At 47.7% G+C, this 22557-nt stretch overlaps 1 pseudogene; it reads right to left on the bottom strand.

Moving 5' to 3' along the window:
• Positions 1-22557, bottom strand: part of LOC123759260 (glutamate receptor ionotropic, delta-2-like) — a 191962-nt pseudogene that overhangs the window by 18300 nt on the left and 151105 nt on the right.

Below are 22557 nucleotides of genomic sequence, written 5' to 3' on the forward strand. Positions count from 1 at the left end.
GTATATGAAAAGGGCTGTAATTGTTTCAACTTCCAGTATTGCAGCCTAAATAGAGAGGGAGATTTTTTTTGTTTTTTTCAACGAATTTTACACATTTTCAAATCCTTATAACAACCACAAGCTTCAAATTAAGTCATTTCTATGACACTTTTCTATCACATTAGCATATAATAAAATATCTGATTCCATAATATATTTAGTTTTACTAATATAAATAGTCAAAGTTCCAAAAAAAAATTATGCAAATATATCATGGTTTATTTCTATTATAAAATCAATAAATGAACTTAGGAAAAAAAGCTCGGAACAGATTGTAGAAACATAAACTATACATATAAGGTGTAAGTTTCAAGTAAATTGAATAAAAAATGAAAGAGTTTTGGGAACGTTTATGTTTCTTGAAAAAATAAGTTAAAAATAGAGTCTAAGGTTCTGCCATCTGTAGCTGAGGTTGACATAAACCAATTTCCTCCAAAACTGTCACCCTTAGAGATAGGCTTACGTGCAGTCAGGTGTATAAGTTTCAGGCAAATCATCTGATAAACAGATAAGAAAAAAAAAAAGATTTTTTTTTTTTAGGGGAGGGGGGATAAAACTAATTATTATATTTTTGTATTATATGTTATTGTGATAGCTGAGAGTCATAGACATGATTTCAGTTGACACTTGTTTTTTATGTTAATTTTTTACCATTTTGGAAATTTTTTAAAAAAATTGGACACATAATTCAAATTTTTTTTCTCCCTTTCTATTCATGCTACGATGCTGAGACTTGGACCAGATGGAAACCCTTTTTATATACAACTCATCAAAAAAGTTGGATTGAAATCGAATCAGTTTTCATTTATTGCATATTTTGTCATTATAACCCTTTAAGACTGTTTCCCATGAAATGATGCAAGTTCTGCATTTACATTTTCCCAGGTAATCCTCTTATTGTTGAAATTTAATTGATTGAATAACCCTTCTCGCTTGTTGTTTCTCTGTCTCTTTTCCTCTTTTACTCTCCTTCTCTATCAGCATCTCTCTCTCTCTCTCTCTCTCTCTCTCTCTCTCTCTCTCTCTCTCTCTCTCTCTCTCTCTCTCTCTCTCTCTCTCTCTCTCTCTCTCTCTCTCTCATAGGGAAAACATGGCAGGGACACGTACTCGGGGTGACAAACGCAGGATGACAATCACGGCTGGAACAAACTAAGAGGATGGGGTGGAACAGGAAGCCTGGATGAAGGAAGTATTCCAGCAAATGTTGGATGAATTCAGTGAAGGACTGAGGGTAATGAGGGAGACAGTAGCCAACCTGCACGAGGAACTAAGGGCAGCAAAGGAGGAAATAAGATGCCTGAAGGAGACTCCTCTGCAATCCCAGACACAAACCGTACCTCACGGAGATGGGAATGCTACTGTGGAGGAGACCTCCACAACTCGGCTCTCATTTGCTGAAATGCTTAAAAAGAGCCCTGAAGCTAGGTCTGCAGTTAGGGAAGTTACCATGGAAGTGGCTTCCTCTCAGGAAGCAGCTAGATGTACTAGCCGGCTGATAGGGAGAAGATGAGCAGTAGTAGTAGCAGGCATTAAAGAGCAAACAGGGACCAGCCCAAAGGAACAGAGAGACAAGGACAAAAACATAATTACTGAGATCCTTAAAGAGATAAGGATGGAGTAAACTGACCAAAATGTTGAAAAGGTTTTCAGGCTTGGAAAGTACAACAAGAACAGAGACCGAATGATAAAGATAGTATTCATGAGCGAAATCACGAAAGAGGAACAGTTAGCAAGGAAGAGCTGTCTAGCAAATTAACAGAAGTTCAAAAAAGTATTCCTGCAGCGGGATATGACAAGGGAAGAGAGAAAGCAGGCAGCAGACTCGAGGAAGGAGCGCAGGGAGAGAGAAAGAAATCAGAGAACTACAACCTCGAACCTTTTAATCCCAGAGGAGAGTGGGGAACCCTCCTCAAACAGTGCACTAGCCACAGGGAGTGCGGCACCACCCCCACACTCTACCCAACAGACACCCTACCTGCCCCATCCCCCTTCAGCCCCCCACTAAGTAACCACCTAGGGCACCCTCCCCCCACCCACCCCCTCCCCCCACCCATGCCCCTCCTCCCACTCACCCCTCTCCCTAGGGCCTCCCTTCTCCCCCGATCCCCCAAGCCCTCCCTTTCCCCACATGCCCTTCCTCCTCTCCCACCCCCAAGCCATCTGTCTTCTCCCACCCCCAACTCTCCCCCACCATACCTTAGTCTTCCCCTCTCCACCACTCCCCTAAACCCTCCCCTCTTCCTCACCCACCTCAGCCTTCCTTTTCCCCCCACGCCCCCCAAACCCTGCCCCCTTTTCTGTCCCCCCCCGAATCCCCCAAAGCCTCTCCTCCCCGGATGCCAAGGACCAAGAAAAGTAGTAGCAGTAATAAATAACCCTCTACCAAATGACAGAAGACCCAGTCAAGAGTATGAAAACAACAACATGGCAGTTAACACTATAATTGAGAGGGCAGCCTCTACTGCCTGTAGATATAGATCCCACCTGCTCATCATGAGGGACTTCAATCATGGAAGGATTGACTGGGAGGACAAGGAACTGCATGGAGGCGAGGATACATGGAGAGGCAAACTTTTGGAGGTGGTGACTAGAAACTTTTTAACCCAGCATGTCAGAGAACCCACAAGGATCAGAGGAAATGACGAACCAGTGAGACTCGACCTAGTCTTCACTCTGAACGACTCCGACATTAGAGAAATCGGTTCTGAAGCCCCAGTAGGAATGAGCGACCACAGTGTACTGGTGTTTGAGTACCTGATTGAAGAAGAATTATTGAACTCGAGGAGGGATACCGAAACCAAAATGTTAGCATACCGAAAGGGGAAACTATGAGGAGATAAGAAAATTAATAACAGAAATAGCATGGGAAACAGAGCTTTGGGGAAAGACTGCCCAAGATATGATGGACTGCATCGCGCAGAAGTGCTAGGACGCAGCAAACAAGTTTGTCCCAGTCCAAAAGGAAAATAGTGAAATGAAGGTGAAAAACCCATGGTTTAATCAGAGATTTAGGCTAGCTGGTTGGGGAGCCGGTCGACCGAGTGGAAAGAACGCTGGACTTGTGATCCCGTGGTCCCGGGGTCGATCCCGGGCGCCGGCGAGAAACAATGGGCAGAGTTTCTTTCACCCTATGCCCCTGTTACCTAGCAGTTAAATAGGTACCTGGGTGTTAGTAAGCTGTCACGGGCTGCTTCCTGGGGGTGGAGGCCTGGTCGAGGACCGGGCCGCAGGGACACTAAAAAAAAAAAGCCCCGAAATCATCTCAAGATAACCTCAAGTTAAGATAGCTAAGCAGCAAAGCAAAAGGGCATGGAGAAACTATAGGAATAACAGGACACTGGAGAGCAGAGACAGATACCAGAATGCCAGGAATGAATATGTCAGGATGAGAAGACAGGCAGAAAGACAATACGAAAATGACATCGCAAGCAAGGCTAAGACCCAGCCTAAATTGCTGCATAGTCACATCAGGAGAAAAACCTGTAAAGGAACAGGTTATGAAATTAAGGATAGGGGCAGAAGGATTCACTACAAACGACAAGGAAGTGTGTGAGGAACTGAATAAGAAATTCCAGGAGGACTTCACCTTAGAGTGAGGAGAAATCCCAGAGATAAGAGAGGGAATAGCTAACCAGGAACCACTGGAAGAGTTTGAAATTACCAGCGGAGAAGTAAGGAAGTGTTTACTAGAGTTGGATGTGACAAAGGCTATAGGCCCAGATGGAATCTCCCCTTGGATACTAAAGGAAGGAGCAATAGAACTGTGCCTCCCACTCTCCAGTGTGTGTAACAAATCACTGGCAACAGGGGAACTGCCAGAAATTTGGAAAGCAGCTAACGTAGTCCCGATATACAAGAAAGGGGAGAGACAGGAGGCACTGAATTACAGGCCAGTGTCTTTAACCTGCATACCATGCAAGCTGATGGAGAAGATTGTGCGAAGAAAGCTAGTGGAGCACCTGGAGCGAAAGAACTTTTTAACACAGCATCAACATTGGTTCAGGGATGGCAGGTCCTGCCTCGCAGGGTTACTTGAATTCTAGGACCAGGCAACAAAAATAAGGCAAGAAAGAGAAGGGTGGGCAGACTGCATATTTTTTAATTGTCAGAAAGCCATTGATACAGGACCTCACAAGAGGCTACTTAAAAAGTTGGAGATGCAGGTTGGAGTGAAAGGGGAGGTACTCCATTGGATAAAGGAGTACCTAAGCAACAGGAGACAACGAGTCAGTGTGAGGGGTAAGGTCTCAGATTGGCGAGACGTTACGAGTGGAGTCCCGCAGGAGTCGGTCCTTGGACTTATACTGTTTCTGATATATGTAAATGATCTCCCAGAGGGTATAGAATCGTTTCTCTCAATGTTTGCCGATGATGTAAAAATTATGAGGTGGATTGAAACTGAGGATGATAGTAGGAGGCTACAAGATGACCTAGACAGACTGAGTGAATGGTCCAACAAACAGGTGTTGAAGTTCCTCCCGAGTAAATGCAAAGTAATGAAACTAGGCAGTGGAAACAGGAGGCCAGACACAGGGTACAGAATAGGAGATGAAGGTCTTTATGAAACGGACAGAGAGAATGATCTAAGAGTTGATATCACACCAAACCTGTCTCCTGAAGCCCACATAAAAAGAATAACGTTCGCGGCATATGCGAGGCTGGCTAACATCAGAACAGCGTTCAGGAACCTGTGTAAGGAATCATTCAGAATCTTGTACACCACATATGTAAGACTAATCCTGGAGTATGTGGCCCCAGCATGGAGCCCGTACCTTGTCAAGCACAAGACGAAGCTGGAAAAAGTCCAAAGGTATGCCACTAGACTAGTCCTAGAACTAAGAGGCATGAGTTACGAGGAAAGGCTGCGGGAATGCACCTAACGACACTGGAAGACAGAAGAGTAAGGGGAGACATGATCACAACCTACAAGATCCTCATGGGAATCGACCGGGTATACAAGGATAAACTATTCATCACTGGTGGGACGCGAACAAGGGGACACAGGTGGAAACTGAGTACCCACATGAGCCACATAGACGTTAGAAGGAACTTTTTCAGTGTCAGAGTAGTTAACGGATGGAATGCATTAGGCAGTGATGTGGTGGAGGCTGACTCTATACACAGTTTAAAATGTAGATATGATAGAGCCCAGTAGGCTCAGGAATCTGTACACCAGTTGATAGGCGGGACCAAAGAGCCAAAGCTCAACCCCCGCAAGCACAAATAGGTGAGTACACACACACACAGGAAGCAGCCCATAGTAGCTGTCTAACTCCCAGGTACCTATTTACTGCTAGGTAACAGGGGCATCAGGTTTAAAGAAACTCTGCCATCTGTCTCCGCCGGGTGCTGGGATCGAACCCCTGTCCCTAGGTTCACGAGTCTAGAGCGCTGTCCACTAAACCACCCAGCCCCTGTCTTTCTGTCTGTCTGTCTGTTTGTCTCTCTTTCACAATAAGCCTATATCTTCCTTTCAGAGTCATTGTCTATTTCTTTCTCTGTCTCTCTGTCTCTTTTTCTTTCTGCCTGTCTCTCTCTTTCCCTCTCTCTACCTGTTTATCTCTTTCTCTCTCTCTATCTGTTTATATCTCTCTCCTTTCTTCTCACTCCATCTTGGTCTATCTCCTTCTTTCGCTGTCTCTGTCCTTCTCTCTCAGTCACATCTTCCGTCACTGTTTTCCTTGTTCCCTCTCTATCTCAGTCTCTCTTGTGCAATCTCTGTTTATCTCCATTCATTTTCTATGTCCTCCTCCTCTCTCTTACACTATCATCGTTTCTCTCTGTATCTATCCTTCTCGGTCTCCCCCCTTCTTTTCATCTTTCTTCCTCTCTGTCTCTTTCCGACTCTGTATCTCCTTCTCTCTCACTGACTCTGTCTCTATGTCTTTTTTCCTCTCTTTTTCCACCCTTATGTGTGCGTTTGTCTCACTCATACTCTTACTGCCTAATTTCTTTCTGCCTCTCTCCTTCTCTCTCAGTTTGTCTCTCTTCTTATCTATCTGTCTCTGTCCCTCTCTCTCTCCTGTCTCTGTGTGGTAGTATAAAGAAACACAATAATTCATACAGTCCAAGTAATCATTTAATAGTTACAAACTGACTTATGTTAGTCCTGTACCCTAGACCACTTCTCTTGCAAAGCAGGATGAGGGTACCCGGATGTTTGAGGTCTTAAACTTTGAAAAGACGGACAGGCAGACAAAAAGGCCAATATCTCTTGAATATATATATTTAGCCTAACTTCAGCGTGACAGTGGCAAATATTATATAATATTTACCTGTGGTGTGTTCCTGTGGCCAATTTTCTGGTCAAGTGCTGCAGTCTCTCTATTTTCCTTCACACGTTTGCTAATGACGTCCTGTGTCCAATACCTTATAACACCAGCATCCTCAAGCCGAGACATTAGCTGGAGAAAACGTGGATATATCGGAGCGCCTTGTCTGTAAAAGGGGTAAGATGCGTAATGCTTCGTTGAATATAATATTTGTTTTGAAACTAGTTCACTAGTTAAACTAGTGAATAAAATATAAATCGCCGAAAAATTATTAATCAGAGCTGATTTAAAACAAAATGTTTTGTTGTTGCCGTCTCTCTATACACTTCCACCACCTTTCACCAGCACACTAATCCACTTTTAATTGTACAAGACGACCCATGAATCATTTTGGTTTGATTTCAGAGGTGGCATGAAGCCTATGCATAAATAAATCATATTAATGTAATTTATCAATGAGAAAGTCAGTAGGAGCAATGGGAAGGATTTGAACCCCAGGCACACTCCACACCACTACACCACGACATGGTCAAAAGCTTTGCAATTTGGAATACGTCTGCATCCTCTAAGGTTCCTGAGGGTTCCTGTGAAGCCTAATCAGGGTTTCACACAACGCCCCATGCACTCTGGTTCATGGTCCAGTAATTCTACTTCCAACGCTTCTTGTCAAATATCTAAAGAAATCATGATATGCACAAAAACTTTGCAACCTGGGATTCTTGACCCGTCCATAGGTTAGAATCCTCCTAATGGCTCCTACTGAGTTTCCTCGTGAAGCCTATATTTTAATATAAGTTGATATATTTAAATTCCGGGGAATAGCCTACTCAGCTACTTTCCAACATGACAGAAGTCCAGCGTAGTTGCAGGAGGGTGAGCAAGATTATCACGCCTTATGACGTTGGCATGGACTCCAAGAACCCCAGGTGAAGAGTGGCCAGATGAGTGACTGCAAGCAGCATGAATCGGCCATTTAAGAGGTGCTTAATTAGTGACCTAAGGTCACTTATTGGGCAAGAAGGACCTATGTTACATTATTGAGCGAGAAGGATCTGGCAAGATGCTACTACTGGTCGAATGGGAAGGTTGTGTCCAGGTTAGTTCCAGGAATTTATGGACTTGTGATTTCATGCTGCGTCCAGTAACAAGGAGCTTCCGATAATGACTGATATACACAAGGAGGGACCTATTGCCTCTTCTGGGAGAAGATTTTCATCGTATTCTACAAACTGTAAAGATGTAGTGCAAAACAAGAAATTGTTGACAGTTGGGGGACTGCCAAACCAAGTATATATATATTTTTTTTTTGCATTGATATTCCTGAGTGGGCCCCTAAGCCTCTGACTGGCCCACTAAGTGTTGCTTGTTTCTGTTTTACTTGGGCGGAGTATGAGTATTTATGACTCGTAAGGTCGCTTCAGTATGATTTTAACCAAGCTGATGACTGGGGTGGAGAGCAAGTGTGTGTACTCACCTAGGTGTGCTTGTGTGGGTTGAGCTCCTGCTCTTTGGTCCCGCCTCTCAACTGTCCTGGGCCTACTGGGCTCTATCATATCTGTATTTGAAACTGTGTATGAAGTCTGCCTCCACCATCACTGCCTAATGCATTCCATCAGTTATCTACTTGACACTGAAAAAATTTCACGTGTCCCCTTGATCACCTGTGTTAAACAGCTTATCCTTATCTACCCTGTCAAGTCCTCAGATAATTTTGTAGGTAGTGATCATGTCTCCCCTAACTCATCTGTATTACAGTGTCGTAAGATTCAGTTTTAGTAATCTTTCTTCATAGCTCGTTCCTCTCAGCTCAGGAACTAGCCTGGGGCATTTTTCTGAACCTTTTCTAACTTTGTTTCGTGTTTGACAAGATGTGAACTCCACGCTGTAGCCGCATATTTCAGTATTGGTCTGCCATATGAGGTATACAAGGTACTGAATGATTCCTTACACAATTTTCTGAAGGCAGTTCTTATTTTCTCCAGCCTGGCATACGCCACTGATGTTATCCATTTGATGTGGGCTACAGGGGACAGGTCTGGTGTGATATCAACGTCCCATATCTTTCTCTCGTCCTGACTCCTGAAGGATTTCCTCTCCCATGTGTTTGGGAGAGGAAATCCTTTCCTGCTTCCTATGCCTATCATCATCACTTTACACTAGCTCAAGTTAAACATTAGTAGCCATTTGTTGGACAATTCTCTTAGTCTTCCCAGGTCATCCTGTAGCATCTTGCTGTCATCCACTGTCTTAGTCTTTCTCATAACTTTACCATCATTAGCAAACATTGCGAGGAATGAGCTGATACCTTCTGGAAGATCATTCACGTATATCAGAAACAAGATAGGTCCGAATACAGAACCCTGTGGGACTCCGCTGGTGACATCACGCTAGTCTGAGGTCTCACTCCTCACAGTAACTCTGCTTCCTATTGTTAAGGTACTCCCTTTTCCATGAGAACACCCTCCTATTTATTCCTGCTTGTTTCTCAAAATTATGCAACAGTCTCTTATGGGGGGGAGGGGGGGTACTGTGTCAAAAGCTTTGACACAGTACCGACAGTCGAAGAAAATGCAATCTGCCTATCCTTCTCTTTCTGTGTGTGTACTCACCTATTTGTACTCACCTATTTGTGCTTGCGGGGGTAGAGCTTTGGCTCTTTGGTCCCGCCTCTCAACTGTCAATCAACTGGTGTACAGATTCCTGAGCCTACTGGGCTCTATCATATCTACATTTGAAACTGTGTATGGAGTCAGCTTCCACAACATTACTGCCTAATGCATTCCATCCGTTAACTACTCTGACACTAAAAAAGTTCCTTCTAACGTCCCTGTGGCTCATGTGGGTACTCAGTTTCCACCTGTGTCCTCTTGTTCGCGTCCCACCAGTGTTGAATAGTTTATCCTTGTTTTCCCGGTCGATTCCCATGAAGATTTTGTAGGTTGTGATCAAGTCTCCCCTCACTCTTCTGTCTTCCAGTGTCGTAAGGTGCATTTCCCGCAGCCTTTCCTCTTAACTCATGCCTCTTAGTTCTGGGACTAGTCTAGTGGCATACCTTTGGACTTTTTCCAGCTTCGTCTTGTGCTTGACAAGGTACGAGCTCCATCCTGGGGCCGCATACTCCAGGATTGGTCTTACATATGTAGTGTACAAGATTCTGAATGATTCCTTACACAGGTTCCTGAACGCTGTTCTGATGTTAGCCAGCCTCGCATATGCCGCAGACGTTATTTTTTTTATGTGGGCTTCAGGAGACAGGTTTGGTGTGATATCAAATCCTAGATATTTCTCTCTGTTCGTTTCATTAAGTACTTCATCTTCTATTCTGTATCCTGTGTCTGGTCTCCTGTTTCCACCGCCTAGTTTGATTACTTTGCATTTATTGGGGTTAAACTTTAACAACCATTTGTTGGACCATTCATTCAATCTGTCTAGGTCGTCCTGTAGCCTCCTACTATCATCCTCTGTTTCAATCCTCCTCATAATTTTTGCGTCATCACCAAACATTGAGAGAAACGATTCTATACCCTCTGGGAGATCATTTACATATATCAGAAACAGCATTGGTCCAAGGACCGACCCCTGCGGGACTTTTTTTTTTTTTTTTTTTTTTTTTGAGATATATACAAGTGTTGTTACATTCTTGTACAGCCACTAGTACGCGTAGCGTTTCGGGCAGGTCCCTGGAATACGATCCCCTGCCGCGAAGAATCGTTTTTTTCATCCAAGTACACATTTTACTGTTGCGTTAAACAGAGGCTACAGTTAAGGAATTGCGCCCAGTAAATCCTCCCCGGCCAGGATACGAACCCATGACATAGCGCTCGCGGAACGCCAGGCGAGTGTCTTACCACTACACCACGGAGACTTCACTTGTGACGTCACGCCAATCCGAGACCTCACCCCTCACAGTGACTTGTTGTCTTCTGTTACTTAGGTACTCCCGTATCCAACGGAGTACCTTCCCTTTCACCCCCTGCCTGCATCTCCAGCTTTCTCACTAGCCTCTTGTATGGTACTGTATCAAAGGCTTTTTGACAGACCAAAAATATACAGTCTGCCCAACCCTCTCTTTCTTGCCTGATTTTTGTTGCCTGGTCGTAGAATTCAATGAGCCCTCTGAGGCATGACTTGCCATCCCTGAACCCATGTTGATGCTGTGTAAAAAAGTTCTTTCACTTCAGATGTTCCACTAGCTTTCTTCGCACAATTTTCTCCATCAGCTTGCATGGTATGCAGGTTAGGGACACTGGCCTGTAGTTCAGTGCCTCCTGCCTATCCCCTTTCTTGTATATTAGAACTACATTAGCTGCCTTCCAAATTTCTGGCAGTTCCCCTGTTTCCAGTGATTTGTTATACACCATGGAGAGTGGCAGGCACAGTGCTTCTGCTCCTTCCCTTAGTATCCAAGGAGAGATTCCATCTGGGCCTATATCCTATATGAAAATGCAGTCGGCCCACCCTTCTCTTTCCTGCCTAATTTTTGTTGCCTGGTCATAAAATTCTATTAAACCTGTGAGGAACGATTTACCATCCCTGAACCCATGATCCTGTGTGTTACAAAGTTATTTCCCTCCAGATGCTCTACGAGCCTTTTCCTCATGACCTTCTCCCTCACCATGCATGGTATACAAGTTAGGGAAACTGGACTGTAGTTCAGTGCCTCTTGCCTGTCACCTTTCTTGTATATTGGGACTATGTTAACTGTCTTCCAACTATCTGGTATGTCTCCTGTTGCGTGTACTCACCTATTTGTGCTTACGGGGGTTGAGCTTTGGCTCTTTGGTCCCAGCTCTCAACTGTCAATCAACTGGTGTACAGATTCCTGAGCCTACTGGGATCTATCATATCTACATTTAAAACTGTGTATGGAGTCAGCCTCCACCACATCACTGCCTAGTGCATTCCATCCGTTAACTACTCTGACACTGAAAGAGTTCCTTCTAACGTCTCTGTGGCTCATGTGGGTACTCAGTTTCCACCTGTGTCCCCTTGTTCGCGTCCCACCAGTGTTGAATAGTTTATCCTTGTTTACCCGGTCGATTCCTCTGAGGATTTTGTAGGTTGTGATCATGTCTCCCCTCACTCTTCTGTCTTCCAGTGTCGTAAGCTGCATTTCCCGCAGCCTTTCCTCGTAACTCATACCTCTTTGTTCTGGGACTAGTCTAGTAGCATACCTTTGGACTTTTTCCAGCTTCATCTTGTGCTTGACAAGGTACGAGCTCCATGCTGGGGCCGCATACTCCAGGATTGGTCTTACATATGTGGTGTACAAGATTCTGAATGATTCCTTACACTGGTTCCTGAACGCTGTTCTGATGTTAGCCAGCCTCGCATATGCCGCAGACGTTATTCTTTTTATGTGGGCTTCAGGAGACAGGTTTGGTGTGATATCAACTCCTAGATCTTTCTCTCTGTTCGTTTCATTAAGTACTTCATCTCCTATTCTGTATCCTGTGTTTGGCCTCCTATTTCCACCACCTTGTTTCATTACTTTGCATTTACTCGGGTTGAACTTCAACAGCCATTTGTTGGACCATTCACTCAGTCTGTCTAGGTCATCTTGTAGCCTCCTACTATCGTCCTCAGTTTCAATCCTCCTCATAATTTTTGCATCATCGGCAAACATTGAGAGAAACGATTCTATACCCTCTGGAAGATCATTTACATGTATCAGAAACAGTATAGGTCCAAGGACCGACCCCTGCGGTACTCCACTCGTAACGTCTCGCCAATCTGAGACCTCACCCCTCACACTGACTCGTTGTCTCCTGTTACTTAGGTACTCCTGTATCCAACGGAGTACCTTCCCTTTCACTCCAGCCTGCATCTCCAGTTTTTTCACTAGCCTCTTGTGTGGCACTGTATCAAAGGCTTTCGGACAATCCAAAAATATGCAGTCTGCCCACCCTTCTTTTTCTTGCCTTATTTTTGTTGCCTGGTCGTAGAATTCAAGTAACCCTGTGAGGCAGGACCTGCCATCCCTGAATCCATGTTGATGCTGTGTTACAAAGTTCTTTCGCTCCAGGTGCTCCACTAGCTTTCTTCGCACAATCTTCTCCATCATCTTGCATGGTATGCAGGTTAGGGACACTGGTCTGTAATTCAGTGCCTCCTGTCTATCCCCTTTCTTGTATATCGGGACTACGTTTGCTGCTTTCCAAATTTCTGGCAGTTCCCCTGTTGCCAGTGATTTGTTATACACTGTGGAGAGCGGGAGGCACAGTTCTTCTGCTCCTTCCTTTAGTATCCAAGGGGAGATTCCATCTGGGCCTGTAGCTTTTGTCACATCCAATTCTAGTAAACACTTCCTTACTTCCCCGCTGGTAATCTCAAACTCTTCCAGTGGTTCCTGGTTAGCTATTCCTTCTGTTATCTCTGGGATTTCTCCTTGCTCTAAGGTGAAGACCTCTTGGAATTTCTTATTCAGTTCCTCACACACTTCCTTGTCATTTGTAGTGAATCCTTCTGCCCCTATCCTTAATTTCATAACCTGTTCCTTTACTGTTGTTTTTCTCCTGATGTGGCTATGCATCAATTTAGGCTGAGTCTTTGCCTTGCTTGCGATGTCATTTTCATATTGTCTTTCTGCCTCTCTTCTCTTCCTGACATATTCATTCCTGGCATTCTGGTATCTTTCTCTGCTCTCCAGTGTCCTGTTATTCCTATAGTTTCTCCATGCCCTTTTACTTTGCTGCTTAGCTAGCCTACATCTCTGATTAAACCATGGGTTTCTCATCTTCATTTCACTGTTTTCCTTTTGGGCTGGGAAAAACTTGTTTGCTGCGACCTTGCATTTTTGCGTGATGTAGTCCATCATATCTTGGGCCGTCTTTTCCCTGAGCTCTGTTTCCCATGCTATATCTGCTAGGCATTTTCTTATCTGCTCTGTCACGTGGGGGTGGGCGGTCCGGGGCTCTGCTAACACTCGGCTGCTAGGGGCTCAAAGGGCCCAAATACTCAGCCCCTCCGACTCCCTGGATTCACCGGAGTCTCCTTGGTCACACAAGAGAGGACCAACAATGCCCACCTCCGCAGGTCTTTGCTTCCACCACAAAGGGGTGCCACTGATTCACCCTGGAAGCCCTTCAGACAACCACGGGGAAACTGCTGTTAACAGTTCCGGCCTAGACCCGTGGGGGAGTGAAGGAAGACTCAGGCTTACCTATAACCATAACCTCCCTGAGTCTTGCCTGCCAGACAAAAAAAGGTTGCAGGAACTCCTTTCCCGCCTGTCTTCTCTATCTTCCTCTTAGCAAGGTCGCCAGCTGGGTTATTATATCTGCACCCCAGCAATGCAGTTCAGTGGGTGTATCATATATCGTTGTAGCCAGAAAATGTATGCTCATAGAGAGATATCACAAATGGAGGCACACTCAAACACAGTAATAAAATGTGTGGATTTACTGACGCAAATTACATGAACACACACACACATTCACAAGTAATACATGAATATGGAATACGGATAATGAGTCTGGAGATCGTCAGCCTCTTCTTCCACGACCTCCAACACTCCTTCAAATGGGCAGGAAGACAGGAGTCTCACACTCTCACAGGAGGGCCTCTTCACCACGTCGGCACCTCTTCTTCACTGTCCTGCCATCCATACACACTGTCCTCTCTGACAGTCCTGGACACAAGCTGCATTGCAGCCTATTCTACTATTAAAGCAATAACGTCTTGCTGCCACATACACCAATAAATATTGTGGCCTAACTAGCCTACTCATACAAGGGGTAATGGGAGGGAAAAATGATCTACCTTACACTCCTGGCTCACGACGCCTGTCCCTCGATGGTGTGAGGTTCCCACGCTTCCTTGGGTCGATCCTCGACGATCCAGGGCGTTCCACAGGTTCTCAGGTGTCGTGAAGCCTTCGCGTCGTCGCCGTTCCAATCCCTGAGATTCAGCTGCCCCAATCCTGGTTCATCGATGGGCGCTGAGCTAATCACTATCTTTCCCCACACTCGCCTCTCCCACAGGGCGTCGCTCCTTGTCCTAGGCACTGTGTCGTCCTTCCAAGATTCTCAGTGGATGTGACCCCAGTCACAGCTAGCTTGCTCGCCCACCTTCCAGACCTCAACGTCCAGCCAGCGGCGCCGCCCAGCGTCGTCGCCGACTATTTTCCAAGTTTGGGCACTTCTCTGCTCACTGAACTTGGTTCCTCTTTGGCTTCCCAGAAGCGCAGGGTCTCCAATAACTATGTTGGCGGCGATGGTCAGCTCAATCCACTGGACAAGGCTTGCAGAGCCTCCAATTCTTGAGAGCAGACCGAGGCGCGTCCTGTCGCTTCCACGGTCAGTACAACTCTGACGTTGGCGCCGCCCGGGGCACTCGGTGACGTCATGGCGGGCCCTGATTTGTCGCCCGCGACCTACGTCGACCAATCCGCGATCGACTAATGTCCCTTCCAAAAGGTCACATCTGCCGTAGGGGATACTGTTTCATTTTATAACAGGGCGCCAATTTTCCTTTATTTACAACTTATAATATAACCTCCTTCCATAAAATGGCAGCCAGTCTGGTCGCCACATATGTCATTAGACTCCCTGAACCTCAGAGAATCAGTAGGGAGAGCTGATATGACTCTTTAAGCCGGCAAACGAAAGAAATAGGAGAGGGCACCGTAACATACCCCTCCCCTTAAAATAAGAGTCATATCGGAAGAGCAGCACTCAAGAGGGCAATCTATACTCTTGCTCCCTCCGTTCCTGAAGTGTCACTCCTCCAGTTGGTGACGTGGCTCGTACCACCTTGCCAGTCACTTGCCTCATTGTATCTCCACCTCGCATAGTACCGGGTGTGACGGGTGTTCCCTGAACACCTACAAGAAATCCTCTCTCCGTGGCTACGAGTGTACTCCCACGGCTCGTTACCACTGTAAGATTCGGTGCATGCAGCGCCTCCACCGCGTCGTGCACTCCGAGATAGTCTTGCATTTCCATTGCGTCCTACAGGTACTCCATGTTTCCTCCCATGATCTCCTCTTCGCCAATCTTCTCTCTTCTCGGTTCCTCTTCTCCCGTAGGTGCGTTGTCTCCTCACAGTGGCACTTGTAACCTGTACTCCATCCAGCAGCTCCCTCTCTTCCACACTAGGCTTTTGCGATGGCCCAATGCCCCTCTGGTTAGGCTGGCGCCTACCCTGGGTGTACCTATTCCCTGCTTTCTTCGTATTGCCTTTCCTATACCACTCGCTCCTTCGTTCCCGACGAACATCTTCACTCCTCCATGAGATTCTCTTCCCTGCAGACGTCTTCTTCGGTTCGTGGTTGGGCTCATCCACCTCCCTGTGGCTCACCTCACCACGGTGGTTCGCCTTGCACCTACCACTATTCATCTGGCCGGCATAGGGTGCCTTGCGTCGTGGTTCCTCCACTCTGCCCCTCACTGCCGTTCGCTCATCCACTGAGCTTACTTTATTTACGTTTCTGTATGGAGGGAGTGCGGTCTGCAGCCTCTTCACCGCCCCAGGCGTTTGTACAGCTGCTCCTCGCCACTCCTCCACACGCATCATCAGGCTTAGTCGGAGGGCTTCGTCGGGGTTTTCCACAACCTCCGACGACCTCTCTGCACTCTCGCCCTCGTTGTCGTCGTCTCTGGCGACGTTTTCCCTGGCGAAGTCGGCTTCCTCACGACCATCTGGAACGACCGATACCTCACCTGGCAGGGTTGTACCGCTGCTTGCAACATAGGCACTCCTGGCCCAATCGGGTTGTATCCTGCCTCCTCCGAGGTCATTACCCAGCACCATCTGTACATGCTCTAGGGGTAACTTAGGGGCTACAGCTACTATAGCTTTCTCGACTCCGCAGTCGGCAATCAGCTGTACTTCGTGAAGTGGCAACCTGTATTCCTCCCCCACACTGCGTATCCTCACCACTCCCACAGGTGAATCATTAAATTCCTTGGGGAGAATACTCCTGGTCACCATACTTATGTCAGCACCCGTATCTCGAAGCACGGCAACCTCCACTGGGTCTGACTTTCCAAACTTCACGTTGGCCCCGAAAACGAAGGGATGTTCACCCAACTTCATTTCCCAACCATTCACGTTGGGTCCACTATAATATGGGGTGTGAACAAACACTCTCTCCTCTTCCAACATTAATCCTACATTCCTTTGGTGCTCCTCACACTCGCGGGCATAATGTCCTCTCACACCACAGTTGTAGCATCGGCTGCCTCCCCTGGGCGGCCACTCGCTAGTCACTCTGGCGGTACCACTTGCAGACGTTCCCTGGGTCCTCCTTGGACTCCCTGACGTCGCATCCGGGACTGCAGCACTTGCTCCCGAGTTAGGTCCACTGCTCACAGCTTGGGGCTTCCTCCCCGCGTCTCTTGAGCTCTTGAACCACGTTACTTCATCAGGCACACTACTCCTGGGAGAGTCCCCACCCGTCCTCGCTCCTCCTGAACTCCTAAGGTTCCCTCCCGACCTGGGGTAAGGCGAGTGTCTGGGCGGCCCCTCCCTCCTGATATGTAGTGCCTCCTCCAGCATGTCGGCTCGGTCCGCTGCAGCCTTCAGGTCCTTAATACCTGCTTCTCTCACCCTTACTCGCAACTCAGGATGGAGCACCGACATGAACTTCTCCATCACTATCAGTCGTTTAACATCATCCACCGACTCCGCTTCCTCCGCCTTCAACCATCGTAGGAATTTCCGTTCCATATCCCTGGCGGTCTCGGCGTAAGTCTTTCCCGACGCTCTTGTACACTCTCTGAACCGCTTCCGGTACATCTCCGGAGTCAGCCGGAATGAGTGGAGAACCGCATTCTTAATCGCGTCATAACTAGTACACTCCTCTAGGTCCAGCATGTTATAGGCTTCCCGGGCCTCACCAGTCAACCTGCCCTGGACCAGAGCAGCCCAATCATCTTCCGGCCACTCCTTCAGAGTTGCTATCCGTTCAAAGTGTTCGAAGAACGCCTCAGCTTCTTGTGGTTCGAACGTAGGTAAGTCACGTTCCCTTACCTTGAGGTCATCCCGCCGTGCAGGTAGTGAGGGCAGACCACGTTCAACGCGACGCAATTCGACTTCTTTCTTTGCCCTTATCTCCTCCAGTCGCAGTTGTCTCTCTCCTTCTTCCCGCTGCAGCCGAGCTTCTCGCTCCTCTCGCTGCAGCTCAGCCGCACGTTCCTCTCGCTGCAGCTCAGCCGCACGTTCCTCTCGCTGCAGCTCAGCCGCACGTTCCTCTCGCTGCAGCTGCAGCCGTGCTTCTCTCTCCTCTCGTCGCAGCTGGGCTTCCAGTTGCATCTTCATTATTTCCAGTTGCAGGCTCCTCTTACTACAGCTGGACCTTCCACTGCTCCCATGTTCACTGTGAATTCTCTCCACACTGGTAGGCGCTTGGGGAGGCCCTAGTCGGGACGGTTCACCTTGCGATGGCTCTCCTCGGGATGGCTCCTCTTGAGATGGCTCCTCTCCCGTCGCTTCCTCTCGAGCTGTGAGCCGTGCCATGATCTCTATCCTTCGCTCTGCTACCTTAGTCGTCCCCAACCTGATCCCAAAGTGGTTTGCCACTTGTTGGAGCTGGGCCTTGGTACACTCCTCCAAAATTCTCTCGTCCCTTGTGTCAATAAATTTCTTTACTTTGTCTTCCTCCATCTCTATATCATTGAGCATACACGACAGCACAGACAAGTTAGTAGGCACTAATTTCACCGTTTCAGTCCCTTAGCTGGTTGAGTAACAGTACCACCGAATTCACTGGCCACACTGTATTAGTACCCTGGCAACACTTGTCTTGCAATCTGGTCCACACTGTAGCTTGATCCACGCTTCCTGGCGAAGTTCCCAGTTCTTGGCTACTGGGGTTCGAATCCTGGCAAGGTCGCCAGTTCTCTTGTCACGTGGGGGTGGGCGGTCCGGGGCTCTGCTAACACTCGGCTGCTAGGGGCTCAAAGGGCCCAAATACTCAGCCCCTCCGACTCCCTGGATTCACCGGAGTCTCCTTGGTCACACAAGAGAGGACCAACAATGCCCACCTCCGCAGGTCTTTGCTTCCACCACAAAGGGGTGCCACTGATTCACCCTGGAAGCCCTTCAGACAACCACGGGGAAACTGCTGTTAACAGTTCCGGCCTAGACCCGTGGGGGAGTGAAGGAAGACTCAGGCTTACCTATAACCATAACCTCCCTGAGTCTTGCCTGCCAGACAAAAAAAGGTTGCAGGAACTCCTTTCCCGCCTGTCTTCTCTATCTTCCTCTTAGCAAGGTCGCCAGCTGGGTTATTATATCTGCACCCCAGCAATGCAGTTCAGTGGGTGTATCATATATCGTTGTAGCCAGAAAATGTATGCTCATAGAGAGATATCACAAATGGAGGCACACTCAAACACAGTAATAAAATGTGTGGATTTACTGACGCAAATTACATGAACACACACACACATTCACAAGTAATACATGAATATGGAATACGGATAATGAGTCTGGAGATCGTCAGCCTCTTCTTCCACGACCTCCAACACTCCTTCAAATGGGCAGGAAGACAGGAGTCTCACACTCTCACAGGAGGGCCTCTTCACCACGTCGGCACCTCTTCTTCACTGTCCTGCCATCCATACACACTGTCCTCTCTGACAGTCCTGGACACAAGCTGCATTGCAGCCTATTCTACTATTAAAGCAATAACGTCTTGCTGCCACATACACCAATAAATATTGTGGCCTAACTAGCCTACTCATACAAGGGGTAATGGGAGGGAAAAATGATCTACCTTACACTCCTGGCTCACGACGCCTGTCCCTCGATGGTGTGAGGTTCCCACGCTTCCTTGGGTCGATCCTCGACGATCCAGGGCGTTCCACAGGTTCTCAGGTGTCGTGAAGCCTTCGCGTCGTCGCCGTTCCAATCCCTGAGATTCAGCTGCCCCAATCCTGGTTCATCGATGGGCGCTGAGCTAATCACTATCTTTCCCCACACTCGCCTCTCCCACAGGGCGTCGCTCCTTGTCCTAGGCACTGTGTCGTCCTTCCAAGATTCTCAGTGGATGTGACCCCAGTCACAGCTAGCTTGCTCGCCCACCTTCCAGACCTCAACGTCCAGCCAGCGGCGCCGCCCAGCGTCGTCGCCGACTATTTTCCAAGTTTGGGCACTTCTCTGCTCACTGAACTTGGTTCCTCTTTGGCTTCCCAGAAGCGCAGGGTCTCCAATAACTATGTTGGCGGCGATGGTCAGCTCAATCCACTGGACAAGGCTTGCAGAGCCTCCAATTCTTGAGAGCAGACCGAGGCGCGTCCTGTCGCTTCCACGGTCAGTACAACTCTGACGTTGGCGCCGCCCGGGGCACTCGGTGACGTCATGGCGGGCCCTGATTTGTCGCCCGCGACCTACGTCGACCAATCCGCGATCGACTAATGTCCCTTCCAAAAGGTCACATCTGCCGTAGGGGATACTGTTTCATTTTATAACAGGGCGCCAATTTTCCTTTATTTACAACTTATAATATAACCTCCTTCCATAAAATGGCAGCCAGTCTGGTCGCCACATATGTCATTAGACCCCCTGAGCCTCAGAGAATCAGTAGGGAGAGCTGATATGACTCTTTAAGCCGGCAAACGAAAGAAATAGGAGAGGGCACCGTAACAGCTCATAGTTTCCCTTTCGGTATGCTAACCTTTTGGTTTCGGTATCCCTCCTCGAGTTCAATAACCCTTCTTCTATCTGGTACTCAAACACCAATACACTGTGGTCGCTCATTCCTACTGGGTCCTCAAAACTGATTTCTCTTATGTCAGAGTCGTTCAGGGTGAAAACCAGGTCGAGTCTCGCTGGTTCGTCATTTCCTCTCATCCTTGTGGGTTCTCTGACATGCTGGGTTAAGAAGTTTCTAGTCGCCACCTCCAGTAGTTTGGCTCTCCACGTATCCTCGCCTCCATGCGGTTCCTTGTTCTCCCAATCAATCCTGCCGTGATTGAAGTCCCACATAATGAGCAGGTGGGATCTATTTCTACAGGCAGAAGAGGCTGCCCTCTCAATTATAGTGTTAACTGCCATGTTGTTGCTTTCATACTCTTGACTGGGTCTTCTGTCATTTGGTGGAGGATTATATATTACTGCTACTACTATCCTTGGTCCTCCCATTGTCATCGTGCCTGCTATGTAGTCTCTGAAACCCTCACAGCCCGGGATAGCCATCTCCTTAAAATTCCATTCCTTTCTCATGAGTAGGGCCACTCCGCCTCCTCCCCTACCTTCCCTCTCTTTTCTTATTATTGTGTACTCCTGGGGAAACACGGCATTCGTTATGATTCCAGAGAGTTTTGTTTCAGTGAGTCCAATTACATCTGGGTTCACTTCTTGTGCTCTTTCCCTTAGTTCACGTGCCTTGCTTGTGATCCCATCTATGTTCGAGTACATTGCCCTGAAACTAACTCTCTTCTGCTTCTCCTCTGGGGGGGACCTGTGGGGTGTGGGGTGAGCGGGGGCTGGGAGGATCTGGTATGGGGAGACTGGTGGAGGAGGAAGGGCTTGGGGGGGTAGGGGGGAGGGGGAGGGTAGGGGGAGTGGGTGAGGGGGGAGGGGGAAGGTAGGGGGAGTGGGTGAGGGGGGGAGGGTTGGGGGGGTGAGAGGGGGAGGGTTGGGGGGGTGGGGGGATGGGGAAGAAAGGGGGGTTTGGGAGGGCAATAAAGTGGGGAGGGCTTGTGGGGCGTGGGGGGAAAGGGAAGGCTGAGGTGGTTGAGGAAGAGGGGAGGGTTTTGGGGAGTGGTGGAGAGGGGAAGGCTTAGGTGGCGTGGGGGAGAGTGGGGAGCTTAGAGGGGTGGGGAAGAATGGAGGGCTTGTGGGTGGGAGGGACGGAAGGGCGTGTGGGAGAAGGGAGGGCTTGGGGGATGGGGGAGAAGGGAGGTCCTGGAGGGAGGAGGGAGTGGGAAGAGAGGGGTGGGTGGGGGGAGGGTGCCTTTGGTGGGTACTTAGTGGGGGGCTGACAGGGGTGTGTGTGTGTGTGTGTGTATGTGTGTGTGTGTACTCACCTAATTGTGCTTGCAGGATAGAGCATTGACTCTTAGATCCCTGCTTTCGAGCCATCGGTTGTTTACAGCAATAGGACCCCAGTCCTATTTCCCTACCATACCTTGTTTTAAAATTATGAATAGAATTTGCTTCCACAACCTGCTCCTTAAGTGCATTCCATTTCTCCACAACTCTCACGCTAAAAGAAAACTTCCTAACATCTCTGTGACTCATCTGAGTTCCCAGCTTCCACCCATGTCCCCTTGTTCTGTTACTATTCCGTGTGAACGTTTGGTCTATGTCCACTCTGTCAATCCACCTGAGTATTTTATACGTTCCTATCATATTCCCCCACTCTCTTCTTCTTTCTAGGTGTCGTAAGGCACAGTTCCTTCAGGCGCTCTTCATACCCCATCCCTCGTAGCTCTGGGACGAGTCTCGTGGCAAACCTCTGAACCTTTTCCAGTTTCATTATATGCTTCTTTAGATGGGGACTCCATGATGAGGTGGCATACTCTAAGATTGGCTGCACGTATGCAGTATAAAGCGCCCTAAATGACTCCTTTCTTAGGTTTCTGAATGATGTTCTAACTTTTGCCAGTAAAGAGTACACTGTTGTTGTTATCCTATTTATATGTGCCTCAGGAGATAGATTAGGTGTTACGTCCACGCCCAGGTCTCTTTCGTGCGTCGTCACAGGTAGGCAGTTTCCCTTCATAGTGTACTCTCCCTTTGGTCTCCTATCACCTTGTCCCATTTCCATAACTTTACATTTTCTTGTGTTGAACTCCAGTAGCCATTTCTCTGACCATCTCTGCAACCTGTTCAAGTCCTCTTGGAGGATCCTACAATCCTCATCTGTCACAACTTTTCTCATCAACTTTGCGTCATCCGTGAACATCAACAAGTATGACTACTCCTGTAAACATGTCGTTTACATATATTAAAATAGGATTGGTCCCAGCATAGATCCTTGAGGTACTCCACTCGTTACTGTTCGCCAGTCCAACTTCTCTCCCCTTACCTTAAATCTTTGGCTTCTTCCTGTTAGGTAGTTCCTTATCCATGCTAGGACCTTTCCTTCCACCCCCGCCTGCCTCTCGAGTTTGAACAGCAGTCTCATGTGCGGTACTGTATCAAAGGCTTTTTGGCAGTCCAGAAATATGCAATCTGCCCAACCTTCTTTGCAATGTCATATCCTCATTATTTTATCATAGAATTCGAAAAGGTTTGTTAGGCACGATTTCCCTTTCGAGAACCCATGTTGATGTTTGTTCACAAACCTAACGTT

The sequence above is a fragment of the Procambarus clarkii genome, chromosome 32, assembly GCF_040958095.1.
Source record: "Procambarus clarkii isolate CNS0578487 chromosome 32, FALCON_Pclarkii_2.0, whole genome shotgun sequence".
NCBI lineage: Eukaryota > Metazoa > Arthropoda > Malacostraca > Decapoda > Cambaridae > Procambarus > Procambarus clarkii.